Here is a 20,081-nt window from a genome sequence, read left to right on the forward strand (position 1 = left end):
GGGTTAATTATTCACATTTTGGACCACACATAAACACTTCTTCATGATATTTGTGTAAAACATTTTTTGAATGGATTTTTGATATCTAGAGCAGTAGAAATAGACTTGCATAACTGGTAATGTTTCATGACATGTGTAACAGCTCTCCATACTTATTCTTTACAGCCAGCCCCGTGTCAATTGTGCATGAATGTGAAATGAATGTCATTATAGAAGGTGGAATAAAGTGCATTGCAACGATAACATCACTCTGTCAAGTTAATTTAGAAAGCCTGATGATTAATAGTAATATTTTGTCACAATGAACAATGACATTTGCTAATGAAAGTAGGATAGGGAAATGATGATGATTAAAGTTTTACATTTATCTACGAATGGAAACACATGACCATTACTCCAGTTGGAGCATGAAATAAAAAGTGTTTACCCTAACTGTTGTGCTTAGGATTTTCTTTTGGGTGCATTCATCGAGAGGAGCATTTGTGAAGTCAGAAATCAGTGATGTTTGATTATTTGTGCTTTTCTACACATTTGAGCGTAACTGGTTTCCTGCAGCTTTTTTTTTTAATAATTATATTTGTAGCATTTATTATGACTGTGGGTTTGGTGCAATATTCCTTTCTATCCATATCTGAGACTGAATGCAGAAACCCCAATGCATAATACTATGTAATTTGTTAACAAAAGCCATTTCTCTTTATTTTTTACCCTTGAATACCTAGCAGATTTTCTAAATGAAACTATCCATGTCACTGAGAGAATTATTTCAAGCTGTCACTTAATTGGCTATTTCCATCGTCTCATTACAATTTCTGATGGCACCACAGAGACTCAAGCGCTACATTTTGATGGTGGCTATGTGCAAATGAGAGCCAGATTAATGGATCATAGAATTGTTTATTAGCACTCCAACTGTCTGAGTGGTACTTGCTAATGCTAATTGCTTGTTGCCCCCCCCCCCCCCCTCCCCAAACCCCAACATCACCTTTTGAGTGCTATTTGAAGTGAAGCCGTGCTATTACAGCGGCAACATTTGGGTACGGATAACTGCATTTGGGGTGGAGATGCATCTCAAATCCACTTCCACAGAAAGGTCCTTGTTCCAATAAAAACAGACTCCCCACTCCGCCTCTGACCAGTCACTTTAACAGATGTTTAAACCAAAGGAATGTGTTTTGATGTCCTTCAGAAGAAGCCAATTGAGTTATTACCGGTATATGCCCGTCCTTGCCCAACATATCTGATTCAGTATTGGAGGCATGACTAAACAAGCTTCATATTCAGACAAATGTATTATTTATTGTTAAACTGCCTCCACACCCTTTTCAGCCCGCAAATGTATGGGAAAGTCAAGGTTATGGGTCAAGGGCACACTTTTGAACTTCGACTGAGTTATGAACAGGAAACTGCTGAACAACCACAATTAGAGACCTTAGTGGAAACAGCAACGTCTTGTGAATGGGTTGTTACAGCTGAAACAACATTAAATCATATCTTTACAAAGTTTGTAAGAAATATAGCCACATGTATCCTGCATTATAGGATACTGGTAATTTAACACACAACAACATGAAACAGAAATTTATTTCTCTTGTTTATATTGAACAAAAGGTGAGTCTCTAATAAAAGCCATCGTAATTAAATATAATTAAACAAATAAATCAGTGACAACTGCATTATCGGGGATGGCAGTGCCCCACCGGAGTTAATTTCTTTGTATTTTATATCTACTATATACCAGTCAGTCAACTAGGAAAGTAATTCGAGTGAATAAACTTAATTGCCCAGTGAAATTTTTCGAGTAATTTTCTTGTGCAAGTCTGTGTGTCTACCAGATGTTTGGTTAGTTGGTTCAACCGTATTTTTCTCATTATCAACGCGTTTCTACTTATTAAGGCAAGTAATAACGGGTGCTGTTTCCAGTCAAGCAGATTCGTAATTTCACGAAAACAGACAAAAACTGAACCTACAACATACATGTACATAAGTTAGGTCTGATCATAATACTACAGTATTATGTTAGTCCATAGTCTCCACTTTGCTGCAGCAGGGTTTAGGATTGGGGTTATGTCCAGTCACTAAAGAAGCAAAATGGTGAAAAAAACAAAATGGCCTAGATTGTCACTTTTAAAAATCCAATGATTCCTCACTATAATCAAATATGCACAGTGACACGTAATAAATGCATGCATCCAGTCTAAAAATTGCAAATATTTTCTGCACTCATCTTGTCATAGCAGCACTTCAAGAATTATTACTAGCTATCAGAGAGTGATGGCGACATATCTGTTGGAGATTGTGAAGATTAGGTGTCCTTCTAGATTAGGGTTGACAGGGTGGCTCAGCTCATCTGCTTTCTCCCCTGGGTATTTACACAGCACTTGGCTTGCCCACAGGTGGCTAATATGCTGTTAGCTGGCCCTCTGTCACCCCGAAAAGGCTTGTGTGCACATGTGTAAGCTAGGGTGGGCGTGCAGGAGGAGCAAGCGATAGATGTGGTAGTGTAAAGGTGCTGAAAGGCAGCTGGGTAATCAATCAAACAGCTAAACCTCTCATGGGTGTGTGCACATTGCAAGCTTACAGTACACAATGGAATGCAACTCATACACGTGTTCACTTTCAATAAAATCTGACAGGTTTCCTTTATACGTCAAATGCATAGTGATCCAAGGCTCCAAATGTCTGCAGATGGAGTTCAACCACAGTCTACCACAGTTCTAATTTGCAAATAATCCAACATAGTTTGACTGTAAATATCTAAAAATATATATTTTTCTGTTGCACTTTCAGTCCAACTAAATACAATAGGTGGCTGTCATGTAGCTTGAATTTAATTTATTCTTACTTGACCACAGCAGCACAGTCAATATATATTATATATAATTATGAATAATATATATTATATAGTGTTTAGTGAGACATTTTTATTCAGATGGCCCACAAAAAATTCATTTAAATTCTGTGCAATAAAATAAAATACCATCTGGTAAGATCAGATCCGACAGCAGCGATTATTATTAGTAATGTACATACAAGTATTTGGCAAAACAAAAAGTAAGAACAGCAAGAGTAAATTCTGTCTTTTACATATTTTTGTTGTAATATTAGTACACTATTTCATGCATTTATGTTTTGCGTTTTTCTGTCCTATGTGCAGTTGAGTGTTTCATCACTTACGCTTGCGATTTTACTTACAATCTTCAGCAAAAGCACCAAAATGTATTTATGTGTTCAGTCACAAAAGACCAAAATGAACAACGCCTGCCTCCATTCGTAATATGACGCAATGGGAGGGAATCTGAATTTTTTGCTTTTCTAATGTTTACTAATAGCACCTAGTTCTCAATGACCCCGTTTTGAACTGGTAGGTTAGTGTCACTGATTATTCATAATAGTACAACTAAAAGCAGTCACAAGATATTTTATACCTGCCTCAGTTTTTGACAGCAAGTACAGTAAATTATGTTATATAAGTTATGCACTATTTTGGTAATAATTGGCCATTTGTAAAAAATTAATTGGCTTCCATGAATCAGCTCCTGCACAATCTGACTGTAGACATTTTAGCAGGTAAAAGGACGAAACCTACATCTGGAATGATGATTAATTACATGAATGATGGCTCAACTCCAGTTTTACGGGGTTGCTATTGTGCTTGTTCACTGACTGACATGAATTTGCAGCGCCACTTAATGGACTTGGGTATTATTATTTTCACCTGTGCATTTTATGCCCATGACAAGGCAAAATGCCTGCTATAAAAAAAAACGAAGGCAGCTTGGCTGGGATGGTGGCACACAGCCAAGTCGAAATAGCGTCTAGGCACCGTAACCGGAGACCTCACAAGCTGAGACGTTGACGGAGCGAGACAGCAAATACCGTGAGAGCAAGCAATTGAGAACAACTGACAAACGCCCATAGCACTTGTGAATATTTTCTTTAAAGACTACTGCAAAATGATCTCCTCTGATAAATCACCAACATTGTTTTTGCTATAAAATATATGCATTCACACGCATACCGAGTAACTTATTAATTATGTCAACGTTTCTATTTCATGGAGTCTATTTACACATGAAAAAAAAAATGAACTGAACTGCAGATGCACCATTATAATGATGCCATTAAAGATCAAACCACAACTATCATTATATGGTTCATGTGGCCCAAAACATTGTATTTCAGTGCTCCTTTGGGCACATTAGCTGATCATATATAAAGTCATTTAAATGTTCATGTTTATATCATGTACAATATCACCATCTAGAGAATCTTTACCCAGCATCTGGAGAAAAGGTTCACTGTGAGTAAATAGAAGGGAAAACCTTGACGGCTGTATACATAGTTATGTGTGGATAACGATGCAGACGGGAATCTCATCAGTTCTTTCAAATTTCAGTTACAAAACATGTCTCAGAGTGGAAGCAGTGTAAAGTTACTTCGAGAAAATCTGTAAATATGGTATTAAAATGTAGGCTCTCTGATCAAGTGCATGTAATTGAGATACTGTTACTCATAAGGATTGAAAAAAAAAAAATACTAAAAATGCATCTTCAGTGATCTGGGATCTAAGGATATCCTCACCTGAGCACTTCACGGGTCACCAACTACGGTCTGTGAGGGCACCCATCCTACATAATTTACATGACTCCCTCCTCCATTATCATGCTTCTGCAGAGCTTGCAGATGAGCTGATGATTTGAATTTATGTATAATGATTACTAAACATTTGCTGCAGCATTAAGAGCTTTGTAATGGAAAGTATACAATTTACTACTCTGTGTACTTTGATGATATGCAATAATTATTAAAAATGCAAATGATTCTCCTTAATACTAATGCATGGATAAACCAGATTAGACTTTTCTATAAAACAAAAAAAGAGTTGTTTAGTATAGAGAAAAAACCCAAGACCAAGTCAGAAGTCAGAGTTATGTGTGGAGGAGGAGAAGAACTCATGAAGGCATACCACACAATAAACATGATGTAAGTTTGTCATTTATTTGCCCTACATTGCTGATTGTCTTAAAAGCCAAAACAACAATTTTATTCACCGCAGTCAATTTTTTTTTTAAAAACAGCAACTAATACTGGATTGTGATTTATAGTTTCCAAATTATGGTAGTTTCTAGCTTTGTGAGCTCTGTTTTTGCTCAGTGTCTTTCAGTTATCCATCAATCTGCCGACTATCACCTTTGTCTTCCATTGCATTCTTTTCAAATGTACCTTTTCATCGGCCTAATCACAAAGCTCTCCTGAACCTTCTTTCACCTCGTAGAAAGTTGAACTTACCCTATTCCTTATGCTTACTAGCCACCACATCAGATTAGTGGTGCAGAATCTCACTGCATCACACTAAAAGGTGAACATGATGTTAAATGAATCCTTGTATTACTTTTATAAAGGTGGAATTATGGGAAGCTCTTCTGATATTCGATCCTATGGCTACGAAAGTGTATGTTACAAAAAGTCAATAAAACTTGAGAATTGAGAACAAAGACTGCTGTGTTGCAAGTACTGTATATCTGGCCAGGCTGTTTAATTTATCTGAGGCCCACCATTGAGGTACACACACTGGAGAGAGCGAGCAGAGGTCAATGTAATTGTGGTGCCCTTGGTCAATATACTCATGTGCCGCTGTGGCAGACAGCCACCACTGAACCATTACGTTGTGTATCATACATATTGTTTTAAGACAATCATCTCAGCAGCCCCGATGATTCCTAACCCTCTGGGCCAAGGTTGGCCCCTCAGAGTCCTGATGTTGATGATTGATGCGCTGTCCGGTTTGCTTGCTTGCATTCTTGACAAAGTACCTATTTGCCACTGATGGTTAACAGGAACTAACTATCAACACACAAGTATGAAGTATGTCAGGTTGGACGGACCAAGGTCTAAAAATAACCAGGATGTGTAATACCGCCTACTCAACGTTGAAGAAAAGGAAGTCACAGGCAGCCATCTTTGCCACTCGCAAATAAAGTGGCTCACTGTTGGGTTTGTCGACTATCTCGTTCTTTAGCGAAATGGTAACAAATTTAGATACAATACTAATGGAAATTTAAATATTTTCACCCAAGAATGTTCACAGTGTCAAAAAAATTGAATGTTAACCGGTTTATCGTCTTTATGGGACTCCCAGAGAACGTACGTCTTATATACAGTATTTAACAAAGATTTTATTTTGCCAACAGTTTGACATTTCCATTACTTAATGGTACCAAATGTGAGTTCAACTAGCATCCCACCAAGTATTGAGTTCTCCCTCAGAGGTTCTACTGTTCTACTCAATGTCTTCTTCATTAAACTATTCATTATAAAGGCTTTAATGATGGCGGTAGGAAAAGACAGGAAATTCTCGTGACATGGCCTTGAACAATAAAAATATGGAAATACAGAAAGCAGACACGGGAAATGGGATCTCCCTGCTCTTTGCCACTGATGTCGAGTTTGCAGATTATTATCTCATTATCCATCGTTTGCAACACAGGAAATCAAAACATCGTCCCCTTTTTTCCCCTTTCTTTTATTCCTTCCTTCTCAGCTTACCCCCAAGACCAGTATGTCAACGTTGAGGCAAGTAAAGAGACGGGTAATTATGGAAGCATTATGCAAATCACTGCCGCTTGTGGGAATCGTGTGTATTTAAACCTTCATGCTGTTCCCTTGTTTTGCCTCTGTGTGCGCTTGCTCATTAGTGAGGGAAATGCTCTAAATTGGGTCGCACAGGAAGGGGTAACAACATTTGCAACATCAGTTGGCTTGTTGGCTTTTTATTTTTGTTTTTTGAAATCTATCGCTGTCCTTGGTCAGGCTACCAAAACTGTGGGGCACTGCTTTTACCGTAATGGAGGGTCCCTGTGCATGGCACATGTGTAGCTCTAATGAAAGGTAGAATCTTTTAGAGGAGAAATAGACATGGAAAAAAGCTCTCCTGTAAAGGTGCTACACCAAAAGTTAAAATTGGTATGTGTGCACAGGTCTTGTAGCTCAGATACACTTCTCTGTTTCTCCTTGGTACACCTTCGCCATCACCTCATCTTGCTTTTGATCACTGCCCTTTTTATTCACAGGATTCACTCCTGTGATTTTACACACCCACGCAAACACAGAAGCACAGTGTTTTCTCTTCTTTCTTTTTTCCTTACTCCTGGGTATTAGACTTTGATCTTCATCACAGACCAAGACATCTTTCCCCTCTTTCTTGATGCCCCTATGTTATTCATGGTCTGCGATATATCACATGAACTCTGGAGTTCCTCTGACTCTTGTGTTGTATAGTTTTACTTCATAAACAGTTTTGATGATCGCGGTGAGTCAAACTACAGCATCACATACAGTAGCTGAACCTTTAGGTTTTGGATCTAATCACATAAATCTAACTACAATCACGATCCAATCTAAGAACAAGGTACACTTGCACATTTAATTTACTTTTAAGTGTCCTTATGAGTCTCCGTCCCAGCAAGTTTACAAGTAACCATTTAAATTCATCCAAAGGGAGAGGAAAATTTGAATGAATGAATTTGATTTGCTTCAAACATGTAAACTATACATCATCATTTAAATAAAGAGAAAAATAAAAAGCAAAAACCGGGTGAAAGTAATTTAAATGATGACTTTGTATAAATACTAGGGATAAACTTTGCAAACTGAAATATTTACCGCTGTTAGAGGAAGCCTCTGAAAACTTGTGAATATATGTATATTAAGAAGAAAGAAAAAAAAAACAAGGCTGTGAATAAGATCCAGATTCCAGCTAATCTTGCCATTGCAGATTTAAATATTCACATTTTGCACTGTTGCAACTTTGTGTGTACATGCAGCGCTCCTTCCTTAATTAGGAAACGCTTATCATTTTAGCCGCTGAGGGATCACTGCAGGTACCTGACACATACACTATGCATTGTGCATTTATTTATCCTCTTATCTAACAAGCAAAACACAGCTTTGGATCAGAGTCAAGGGTGGATAAAGTCCTCCCAGATACGATGTAGGCATGATTTGCATAATAATATGAACTTCGATTGTGATGTTTTCGATTTCCATGCATTGATTCGATTCAAAATATGTGCACGTTAAGAGGTCATACTTTCAATATCACTGGCTGAGAAAATTACAACGACAGGCTTTGTACTACTTTTCAGAAAGTTGAATAACCGACTGGAGGTCACCAAAAACACATGATTTTATTTTTAAATTCTTCCCAACATGAGAGACGTCTGCCTTTGAATTAGCGCTGCCAAACGCCTGTGCTGCTTTACTTGATTGGAAACAATCAATGAAGAAATAGAGTGAATCTGCCACAAGCTCAAATGACTTTCCTTTAGCAGCATTTAAATGAGCCCTAAAAAAAGTTAAGGAATTAAGAGGTGAGCAAGCAGGATGGAGATGAATGGAACGAATATCACAGGGTGCTGTGTTTTACATCAGTCCCTCTAATTCCCCAAAGCGTTAGACATTGCCAGTAACCATGGTAACAATGACAAGGCAGGGCAGAGCAAGAAGTGCATATAAAAGTGAGCTGTGGGCAAGAATGAAAAATGAGTTGAAGGTATGAAGACAGAGGCAAACCTTTTCAGACAAAAAGGAGAGGGGAATGACCCAAAGAGAAACGGTCTGAGAAGGCAGGCGTAAACAAACAGAGGCATGACACAGACGGGTAATCATCTCAAAGGCCTGACCCAGAGCTAACACCGGGTTTTTCCGGCTGTGGGGAAACTTGAGCCCTATGAGGACACTTGAATGTGTCAAGTCTGAAGGGAAGCAGTTTCACAGACACCCCTGAGCTGCGGAAAGGTCCTCTATTTGACAAATTTGCCTCTCTTGGATGCAAAAAGGGATCTCCAAGTACCCACTTCACAGCATAGATATGCTTCTGCCATGGCAAGACTATGGTGCGTGACATATATTGAAAGGGGATGAAACAAGCCGCTTTAATTAGACTTGACTGAAGTCGAATGTGACAACTACTGTGGCACAGGCCTTGCTCTAGCAGATCGAAATTGCCAACATCCGGTCTGCGCATCCATGGCTGACATCAGCAAGTATACAGTGCACGCCTATCCATGCACTGTTTCTCTGGTCATTGTAATTTACCATAGTAAACGTCACAGACACATTCCATTTACATTTGAAGCAATAAATGGAAATAAATATTTATTTGAAATCCAATCACTCCTGCTTTGACGTTCCTGCTTCCCTGTGTTTAGTTCCAACTATCTCATAGGTGTCAAACTCAAGGGTCGGGGGCCAGATACGGCCCGGCACATCATTTTATGTGGCCCCCAAAGACAAATATGAAAATTACAAATTGCCTTTACTTTTAAGGGAAAAGATATTGCTTGAAATTTTTGTTAACATTCATCTTTTAAAAGTTTCTGAACAGTTTTAGTCTCCAGTTTCAAACCTAGTTATTTATCAGTTTGTTGTGTAGCCTATACTGTTTATAATAAAAGGCGTTGACGGTCATAATGGCCCGCCGAAGAAAATTAGGACTACGATGCAGCCCGCGACAAAAATGAGTTTGACACCCCTGAACTATCTGCACCCCAAAACCACCCACCCACCCCGTGTTATAGACAGTCTTGACAAAATTACCATGGGATGAGCTTCTGAATGACAATGGGAAAAAAAAATGTTTTCATAAGGTCTTTACAACATCAGGAAGCCTTTGATATACAAACTAGCACAAGTGATGCTGCTTGTATTCTTATGGAGGGACAAATAACCATAAAAGCTTGTGAAACTACAAACTTTCCTGAGTTTTGTTTAACTGAAGGTCATCTGTGATAGCTGGAAGGCTCATTATGGATCCTGGATAAGTTCTATATGCAGAAAGAGTAAGCCTTGCTTCTAGCCCTTGCCGATAGATTTTCTGACTCTTTGACTCTAGTCATCCAAAACTTATTTCTGGACCTAAATTAACGAATAAATCAAATTATTATAATGTTGATCACTTTGTTCTAACATGTCACCGAATGACCTCATTGCTTAACAATGATTCCATTTTACAAGGGCTAACATAATGATGGTTTCCATAGTGTGACGCCAGTGTGACTGCAAAAGCCAGATAAATCAGTGGAATGGAGAAGGCTGGAGACAGATTAGGATAAGTGTATTTAATGATGAGCACCTAAAGCATGCTCTCTTCCTCACACACACATACACACACATACAGATGCATGCGTTGACACACACGTTTTGTGCAGGCCTGGTGAATGCGCCCAGGGCTGTCAAATACTTGCTTAACAGTTTGCTGCTAACTTCCTTCTCCAGCTCTTAATCCTCTCCTTTCCTCATCTGGCAGGACTGGGATCTTTCAATAATTCGTCTGCAGTATTTTCCAGTAAGGTGTGTACTCTTGCATGCGCTTGTGTGTGTGTTTGAATACATTCATTTTTTTAACCACATTCAGAGACACTGTAAAAAAGAATGCACATTTGTTTCTAGGTACTTCTAAATGCTGCAGAACTGAACAATCTGACTCATTTAACTGAATGCAGTCATATGCCACTGCATTCATTTACATTATGGACATAACGAGGGTGCCAACAGCCACATAGAAAACAAATTGTTTTTTTCCTAATGCAGATGAAGGTTTAGTGCCCCACTTGACCCTGATTGGATTGGTCGTGCACACTCTCCTGCTCAACTGAGGTGATAGTAAATATTTTAGACAATGAATCTACTTTATTTTTCTTTTGTTTCATTTATTGAAGTTTGATCGTAAATAAAAGTATTTTTTTAAATATTATTTACCAGTGATCTGCAGTTAGTGTGAGTAAAATAATCCTACTGTGCATTTGTCTGAAAAGGAGGATGGACAGTATCTCAGTGGCCTAGTGGTAGAGTGTCCGCCCTGAGGCTGGAAGGTTGTGGGTTCAAACCCCGGCCGGGTCATACCAAAGACTATAAAAATGGGACCCATTGCCTCCCTGCTTGGCACTCAGCATTAAGGGTTGGAATTGGGGGGTTAGATCACCAACTGATTCCCGAGCGCGGCACCGCTGCTGCTCACTGCTCCCCTCTCCCCCAGGGGATGGATTAAAATCACACGGGGATGGGTTAAATGCAGAGGACAAATTTCACCACACCCAGGTGTGTGTGTGACGATCATTGGGACTTTAATCTTTTTTAATCTTTAATCTTACATTGCCATTCAAATTTCCATTAGAGCGACAATCGATGTGTTCCATTTAATGGTTTGACGGCTCATAAGTAAAATGAGTCCAGATTATAATTAGTATCATATGGAAGACCTAGTAATGTTGAGTAACTGCTGTGACATGCCTTTGAGCCACATATCCTAAACACTTTGATGGACACAGAGAGCCTGTCAGCTTGACAAACAGATGTGTCTTTGTCAAATCACTCACTCACAATCACAGGATCACACTCTTTGAACGACTGCCCTTTTGAAAAATACATCAGTCAGCAGACAGTCCATTTTTAAGCTGCTTGTCATTGATTTATTTAAAAAAAAAAAAAAGGTTGCTCTCATTTATGGTAGCTCAATTAGTTAGTACTAATCATAGTTTCAATACAAAAATACTGTATAATGTTTAAAGTATCTTGATCCGATTACAACACTCTTCCAGTAAGAAATAAAATTTATTGGGTGTTTGAAAATAGCAAAAGCATATTTTCTTAGACATTTCAGTCATATGTGCCAGATTCTTCAAGGTCCAAGGTTCCAGTGTGCAATCCACTACATCTAATCATTTTCAATAGCCGGGTGCATTACACTGATCGTTGATGTCCATTTCAAATCCACTTGGGACAAGTGTGAAGGTAATTTAACTGTGCCACCACATGCAAGTAGGCTGCTAACAATGAATATATGAGAGGTGGCGTTAAGGGTTGGAAATGCTTTAACACAAATTTAAGTCTTTATGCAGTTTGCTTTGTGTACTCGAGAATCATAGATAGAATTAGAAATAGAATTAGCCCAGTTGTTTTGGTATGATTGATCCCTGTGGCATGCTTTATTTATTAATTCAAGATAACGTTAATGTACATCTAATGTAGCTGTGACTATGCCAATGATTGTCATCGACTCCAGATTACAATCATTAATGCGTTCTCTTATGCGGGTCACTCTATATGCGGCTGATGTTAGTCATTTAATTCTCGAGTGAAGACGACTGAGTGATATGGGAATAGTCCACGCTCATCTCCATACCTCTCATGCCTGTAGCGGATGATTACCTTTCTCACTCTCCCCCCATGTTCAGCCTCTTTCGATGTCAAGTTGTCAGTGGGAAACTCTCAAGGGAGATGTATCGCTCAAGGCGGTACAAGAAGCGATGTATAATACTCAGTGTCTCGTTCTCACTCCCCTCATCTCTTGTTCTGTTGTTGTCAATTTTCCTCTCAATGAGAACAATGGCTATCGGACTGATAGGAGTGCCACTGAACTGGGAGTTTACACTGATAACGATTTTATGTTCATGCTGTTTGCCGGATTTGCTAAGCTCCTCTATTTAGTAAGGAGCGTTTAAATCAGCAAATCAAGAATATGCTTCATAACATATTGTATAACAGAGGACAGTACAATAGAAATATACAAAGATTAAGCACAACCATCAGAAGCATTGAGGGTTGTAATTTCTAGATATTCTCCAAAACAACGATACACAAAAACAATGTATGAAGGTGTTAACCAAAAAACGAGTGACGAGTAGACAACAAAATTCAACAATCGGCAAAACAGAGCGAAGCACTTTTTTTTCGGCTCAGAAATGCCTAGACTATAATAACCGGGGATATTTTAGTTGAGGGAGGAGGGTGCGTTAAGGCTCATTAGAAAGTGTTACCAAAATAAATTTTGAATAAGTCAAGGATGTTGAATTTATCTTGACTCAAGATTGTAGACAACAAAAAACAAGTGAAATCAACCACAGCACCAACAAGATTGGATTCCATTTCTCAACCCTTGCATTATATGTTTTTCTTTGCTCTCTTTCTTTCACAAGGCTTCTGGCTTTTTTTGTCACTGGCTATTGTGCTGTGCTACAATGAAACATTTGCAGATACTGTACTGTGTTCAAAGAAATGGTGAAAGGGAGGGGGGGGGTTGAAGCAAGACTCAGTGATTGCTTGATAGAGGAATGTTGATGCACCAACAAATTCCACGCTTAATGCCAAATAAAACAAGTAATCAATCCCTTTGATTTTTTTATCCCTTAGACAGTTTTGGGACTTTGAAATTGTTTATGTACTTGACCCTGTGATGATATGGGTCATTTAAGTTTAATTAATTTATTATCTAAAGTGTTTCTGTGATATGTCAACATGACATACAAAAACAAGCACAATGCCCATGGGGAAACTAAAAGAAGTGCTTTTCTGAGAAATGCTACAGACTTTTTTACCTTAAGATTTTATAAAGATTTAGGTCAAATTAATAAAGAACATATGGTCATCAGATTTTCTGCTGAAGTGAATGCCATTGGTAATAACATAAAGCTCACATTAGAGCTGTATATTCTCAAAATCCCATAAACAGATGGCGACTGGAGTGAGTGCAGTCATTAACACATAGCTGGAACTTTCACTGTTGGAAAAAGAGGAACTCGGTTATAAATAAAATGAATGTGAATCTGTACTAGGTCCGTTTTCCAACCTGAGAAGCAGTTGAATCATGGAATATATAGTGATCCAATGGACCTACTTAATTTTATAGGGAAAAAAATCTCGGATTTTCTTCTTGTAGACACATCAACCATTGAAACACATGAATTGTTTTAGATTTCATTTTATAAAGACTTAATGCTTCCCTGCACATTGTGTTTTTCCGACCGAGACCTCTCCAGCTGACAATAAAGACAATCCTAAAGACAACTGCAGCTCAGCAGCACATCTTATTTTGGATTTTCATGTAGAAAACCTTTACATTTGTTATGCTTATTTGCAGATGTGGGCATGACAGTAAATTTGTCTGCGGCCAGACTACCTGTTTGTCATCTTCAGTTCATTATTTAAAGCGTATTTACGTGATCACCAAATTCGTCAAGACCATCCGATTTTCCTCTTCTTCGCCGGCGGAGCTTCAGCGTTCGAGAATCAGGGAGGAGTATGTTTCGACACTGGAATGCAGCTGACTGATTTACTAAATGTTGCAGACAACTGACCTAGAGAAGGTTCACAAACCATTTTTGCAACAGTTTGGTACAGAAAAGGTAAATGTTTTTTCCTACTGGTTTACAATATTACATTTTATCGGCAATGATGATGCAAAATAACATTTTCGGCATGATCGCTTGACATTTTGTCATGAAGAGCAAAAATGATAGTGACAATGGCCAGCTATATATCATGTTGCAAAATTCTTGATGATAGCGATGTTCTCGTCAGTCGGCCAAGTCAAACAGAGCAATTTGGGGCCTGGAGCGTACAGATAGCTCCAGCATTGCTCCAGTCTATAACCTCACATCATTATTCCTCCCTTTCCTCACTGCCTGTCTGATGTATCACCCTCATAGCTGGAGTCACAAGAACTGGGGAGTGTCCCATAGCTAGAGATGACACCAGATAAGCTGAAATCATAGCCTCCCTATATATTAGGGAGTCATACTGGGCTTATTCTGAGGTTTAAATTTGCGTTTTAAATTAAACAGACCAACATGGACTAGTGAGACGTGAAAGGCTTAAAACAAGGATATATTAATCAAGATGAAAGGGGGAACTACTGTCATGCATATTGGTGTTTTAGACTTGGAACACAGAAACAAACTGGCTACTACCTTAGAGAAATATGCTTATGCATTATGCAGTATTTGGACGAGTCAGTGATTTCCCTCGCTGTATAATGAAGTAGCAAGGCAGAAAAACTAGGAAGCCATACTACAATGTTTCAAACAGGTACTGTATTTAATCTCACTTGTATTGAAATAATTTGTCAGTCCTATGGTCATATTTTTCTTCTGTAGTTTACATCATTGAATGTTTTTTTTTTAATGTCTAATGCAGTTTTAGTGTTGAGCAAATACAGAGTCATTTTACAAGTGAGTCACTGATGGTGCAGTGGTCGACTGTGCCTGTGCCCTTTCTATGGACAAGCTAGTATCACAGCAAAGAAAGAAAAACAAATCCAGCACAAGCTTTGTGTCCCTTCTGAAATACAGTGCTAGTTCTAAGGAGTTTGCCTTAACTCTTTCACCGTAAAAAAAGACTTCCGTCATGATTACTCAAGATGTTCATGGGTATTTAACATGCATCTCAGTGATATGCTTTGGGCTCTATGTCAAATTTGAACATGAATGCAGATTTAAAAAAATAAACAAACACGGTGCTAACGCAACCTCCAGTGGCATTGAAGCAGTCTATCATAATGCTTCTGGTATTTTTATGGAATAAGAAGAAACTGTTGCACATCATTTATTCCTTTAAAAGAAGGCAAAGTGTGGTTCTGAATTCCCCCCCCCCCGGAGATCAATTAAGGATCCATCCATCCATCCATCCATCCATCCATCCATCCATCCATCCATCCATCCATCCATCCATCCATCTTGAACATTCATAAAAAGAAGACATCGTGTCAAGGTATAGTACATGACATTTGGTGGCAATAGTGTGATATGAAGTTATAATATTTAATTTAATTATACTGGATTTTGTTTTGCATATATTCACCCACAGTTTATTTTCTTTCAATGTGAACGCATCTGTTCTGTTGAAAGCGTGATGTACTGTGCAATTGTTTTCAAAGGATATGTTTGAACTATTCAATTTCTTTGTTGATTCTAACTTCTATTCATGTGGGTTGGGACACTAGTAAAATGCAGACTCCAGCTTGACAACAGCTGAGAACCACTCAAACCAAATGACACTATTGTTAAGATGATGAAAGGATTCTGAAGAAGTTGACGCACCATTTTTTTCCATGTCAAGCTTTTTGTAGTTTTTTTTCCCCCTAATATTTTTATTTGTGACGATCTAATATTCTCTCGATTAAATCGTGGTCATTATCTAAATAACGCTGTGTTCTGGTAAAACACAAAGCTACTTTTCTTGACCCTTTTCAAGCATCAAGGGCCATTACGGCTTTTTTGCCTGTGTCTGAAAATGTGGGAGGAAACAAACAAATTCAAGTTAACTTGCTGTTTATATTCTTGGCATTGTGTTTAACTAATAACTACGACATTCATAATGTAGTCTGACAACTCTGTCTTTCATAAGTGGTGCAAATCGTGACGGTGTAAATCTGTTAGACACGGTCAGTTACGTGATACTGCATTTACCATATTTCATCAGGATTTTTTTGATGTATTTTATGCACAATACATCCATCCATTACTGGGAACATTTTTGAGAAACCCATAAGGTATAACCTTCATATATATATATATATATATATATATATATATATATATATATATATATATATATATATATATATATATATATATATATATATATAGGTATAACCTAATGAAGGCAATAAATTGCTTCTAAAAAGACAAAAATTCCAACAGTATGTGACCCAGAGTTGAGTTGAAGATTAACTCCAAAAACAATTGCTTCAGTTCCAACAGAAACTATAGCACATGAGGTTTCCTCATAGACTGGCTTCCTCATGTCCCTCTGGTTTCCTGTCCTCATGACGATAAACTATTAAATTGCAAAATGGATATAAATCTTTGAACTCGAAAGGAAATGTTACATTTATTTCACGTTGAGCAGATATAGTTCCTAACAGTGATCTGCAGACAGACTTGCGGGTTATATTATATTTAGGAGCTAGACTATCACAGCAATAACTATATGTGGACATGATTGTTTCTACATGTGTTGGTTTTACCATTTATGCAGAGAGTAGAGGACTGACTGGTTTGATGGGACATTTGTCATCTACTAATGCTATCCACCTGTAGACAGTAGTGTGGGGGACTGACGAGCTATCGATCACATTCCGGAGCAGGACAGAGGAAACGCAGTCAAGGCTGTCAGATGAGTGGGCGAGGAGACAGATAGGCCTTCTTGACATATTGCAGACCATTAAGGCATGCTGATAATGTGAGAAAAGTTTCTACAGATATGGTCAGAGCCATGAGAGACAATGTGGGGTGACGCTGAAAAAGCGGGAAGATCAGAGAAGCTACTTTGTTAACTTTCAGGTTCTCAATCTCAAAGGGATGAAAAAAAAAATAGCAGTGGGACATGAAATGATGAATTGGAAGGGGTTTGGGGAGCTGGTTGGTTTTTTTCTTTTGAAAACAGTGTCAGTTCAAACGGAATGCGGAATAAAAGAGACTTTCTGCTGGCTTACATTGTGGGATGTTTCATACTTTCAGTTACTGGACATCAATAAAAGATAATACGATAAGACATTGAGGGCACACTGATTGGGATCATATGGTGATATGACATTTTCTCATTTAATTTCTTCGAAAAAATGTATACACTTGGGAGTTATCGTACGTACAGAGGTCCACATGGAAAGACGGCGTAAATGGTAGTCCAATTCAATGAAGGCTTTGGTGGCCGGATCTTATGTGGGGTTTGCCTGGCTCTTTTTATCAAGCACCTCCTACAAACAGCACAAAAATCACTTTCAGAATTGATTGGTTGTCAACATGCAGAGTAATAGCTCTGATGCATTTGCGGCTGAAATACATATTTTTGTCCTCTTTGCGCAGTGAGACCGATGCAGAGATGAGGCTGAGCACAGTGATCGATGACTTTGAACCTCTCTAAGGATGAATGTAGAGTGTGAGGATGGAGCATTGATTCTCACATTAACTCCTCTGGGGATATTTGGTGCACCTTCAGTAAAGCGTGCAACCAGCTAATGTCCAATCCTTCAGTAAGTTTAAGACCTTGAACAATAATGGATATTTGATGAAATATGCAGCTAAGATGAGGTGGGAAAACGAGTATGGTCACACTTCTCAGGTAATTTCAGCAAGTACCGCACTTTATTATCTCCATTTACCAGTCAATTAAACTTCATGATTCTATAAGTCCTAGTGCTGTTTTTTTGCAACTATCCTGCAGTCAAAAGATGCTTCATATTCATCCCGCAACACAATTTCCTTCATGATGATCGCACAAATTAAAGTGGTGCTCAGTTCATTACTGGCTGGGGCAACAAAACATAAAAAAAACATTACGGCTGTAGGCAAAATTTTGTCAAAATTCCTAAAGCCTAAAAAGTTCAGATTACTATATTGTTGTCGTGTAATTCCCCTCATAAATTCTACTCTTGTCCTCAATATAGTATTGGGGCACAACAGGCAAACAGATATCTAAAGATGCACTTAAAACTCTTTCTGTGGTTACTGGAGTATGACTAAGCCACGCAGAGCCAAATAATTATTAGCAGAATAGTGTCTGGTGCCGAATATTGGACAGATTTGCGACTTCAAAGTGGAGTTCTCATAGTGTGTATACCCACACGAAAAAACTTCTTCACAGACAATGTTGAAATAATTAGCTTCCTATTGTTGCGTGAGAAACAGAGACAGTGTCTTTAAACATGTTTTTTCATAAACCCTGCGAGTGAATTGGCTTGTTATTAGTGACGTGCAGAATGCTTTTATGTGTTTGTGTACAGTCGAAAAATGATCATTAGTAGCCAAGTAAAAAGTGCAGGGGAGTAAAGCAATCATGGCTTGCTCAAGACTTAAATGCTATTGAAGTTACTTTGAGGAAAGCTATTAACTGCAGGGACTGAGGCCGCTTGGAGTGATATATATTTTGATGTTAGGGGCCCTATTTCCATGCCCAGCTGATTGCCCAAAGCGCAGTCTAACTGTGTGCGTGAGTGGCATTTATTTTCTTTCAGTATTTTTGTACACATGCGCAGGTTGTGCTTCCTAATTGGAGTGAATACAGCCAACTTTCTTCCTGGCAAAAAGTTCCTGTATGATATATTATATATGATATCTTTGGTTGTGTCACTTGAGACCGCACATCACAAAAGTGTCCACTGATGGTGTCCTCGTGGAACAGTGAGATGATGACATAGACCGTATGCTGATGGAAATACTATTGAGGCCCCTTCCTGGCAGAGCTCAGAGGCTAATTGTGAATAATCTTCACCAATAGCGAGGGCAAGTATTTTTGGGTCATTTTCAAAGAAAAACTGCTGGGCAATTTGCTTTTGAATAAGGGAAGACAGAAGAATTTATCAGATGTCAAGGAGAACACGAAGGGTAAGGCATGGAAGTCATTATATGGAGGAAACGTAAGATACTACTTGTCCTAGAGCACAGTACAAGCTAAAATAGGCAAATGCACTAACGTCCTTGTCATTATTGTTTTTTAGCCTCAAGAATAAGTTTGTATTAGTTCTGAAGAATTTACAAACTAACTTTTTTATTGATTTTAGACTGCATTATAAGTCAAACAAAGTTGATAATTGAACTGCCTTGTTATTCACTGTTCAGCAACCACAAAATATTTTCCAACTTCAAAATGAATTGCACCAGTGACTCAGTCACATCCAATACAACGGAAACACGCAGATCGAATGAAAAATCCAGTTTAACTAGCGTACTGTACTTTTCTACTTACTGCCAAATGAAATATACTGCAGCTGTAATGAGTTCGTGAAGTGTTGTCAATGAGAAATTTATCCTGCAGCCACACTCCTCAGAGAGATGGCCAGCACATTGCTGCTGTCATCCTCTTGGAAGAAGTTAAAGACAATGGCCAGACTTTCTTATTCCAATCTGAACATTCATTCCCATGAGGGGTGACTTTTCGTTCTCTAATTTACTCTGCAGATATTGTCCCATTTTCCATTGATTTTTTTCCACCAACACCTCTTAATCTCATCTAAGAAATTTCAACTGATTTTGTGACCTAATACACTATTACTATAAAAGTTATAATACTCTATTTTCATACCATATAATATGTACACATGATTTACATAATCATTAGTTGTGTGAAAGCTCAGTCAAAAAATATCTCCTTTTATCATTGTGTTTACTGTTGATTCAACGCTAGAGATTTTAAATGCACAAGACAAATGTCATTGACTCGGATTTCCTCAGCTCTATTTTCTTCCCGCTAATTAAAGTCTTTAAGCTTTGGCCTAAAATAATCACATTTCTAGCACCGACTGGGAA

At 38.2% G+C, this 20,081-nt stretch overlaps 1 long non-coding RNA gene across 1 annotated transcript in view; it reads right to left on the minus strand.

The window, feature by feature from the left end:
• Positions 1-20,081, minus strand: part of LOC133167312 (uncharacterized) — a 36,370-nt gene that overhangs the window by 9,537 nt on the left and 6,752 nt on the right. The window contains exon 3 of the long non-coding RNA XR_009717943.1: positions 17,429-17,533. This is a non-coding gene — a long non-coding RNA (uncharacterized LOC133167312). The remainder of the gene's footprint in view (positions 1-17,428; positions 17,534-20,081) is intronic.

Source organism: Syngnathus typhle, linkage group LG14, assembly GCF_033458585.1.
Source record: "Syngnathus typhle isolate RoL2023-S1 ecotype Sweden linkage group LG14, RoL_Styp_1.0, whole genome shotgun sequence".
In the NCBI taxonomy this organism is placed as follows: domain Eukaryota; kingdom Metazoa; phylum Chordata; class Actinopteri; order Syngnathiformes; family Syngnathidae; genus Syngnathus; species Syngnathus typhle.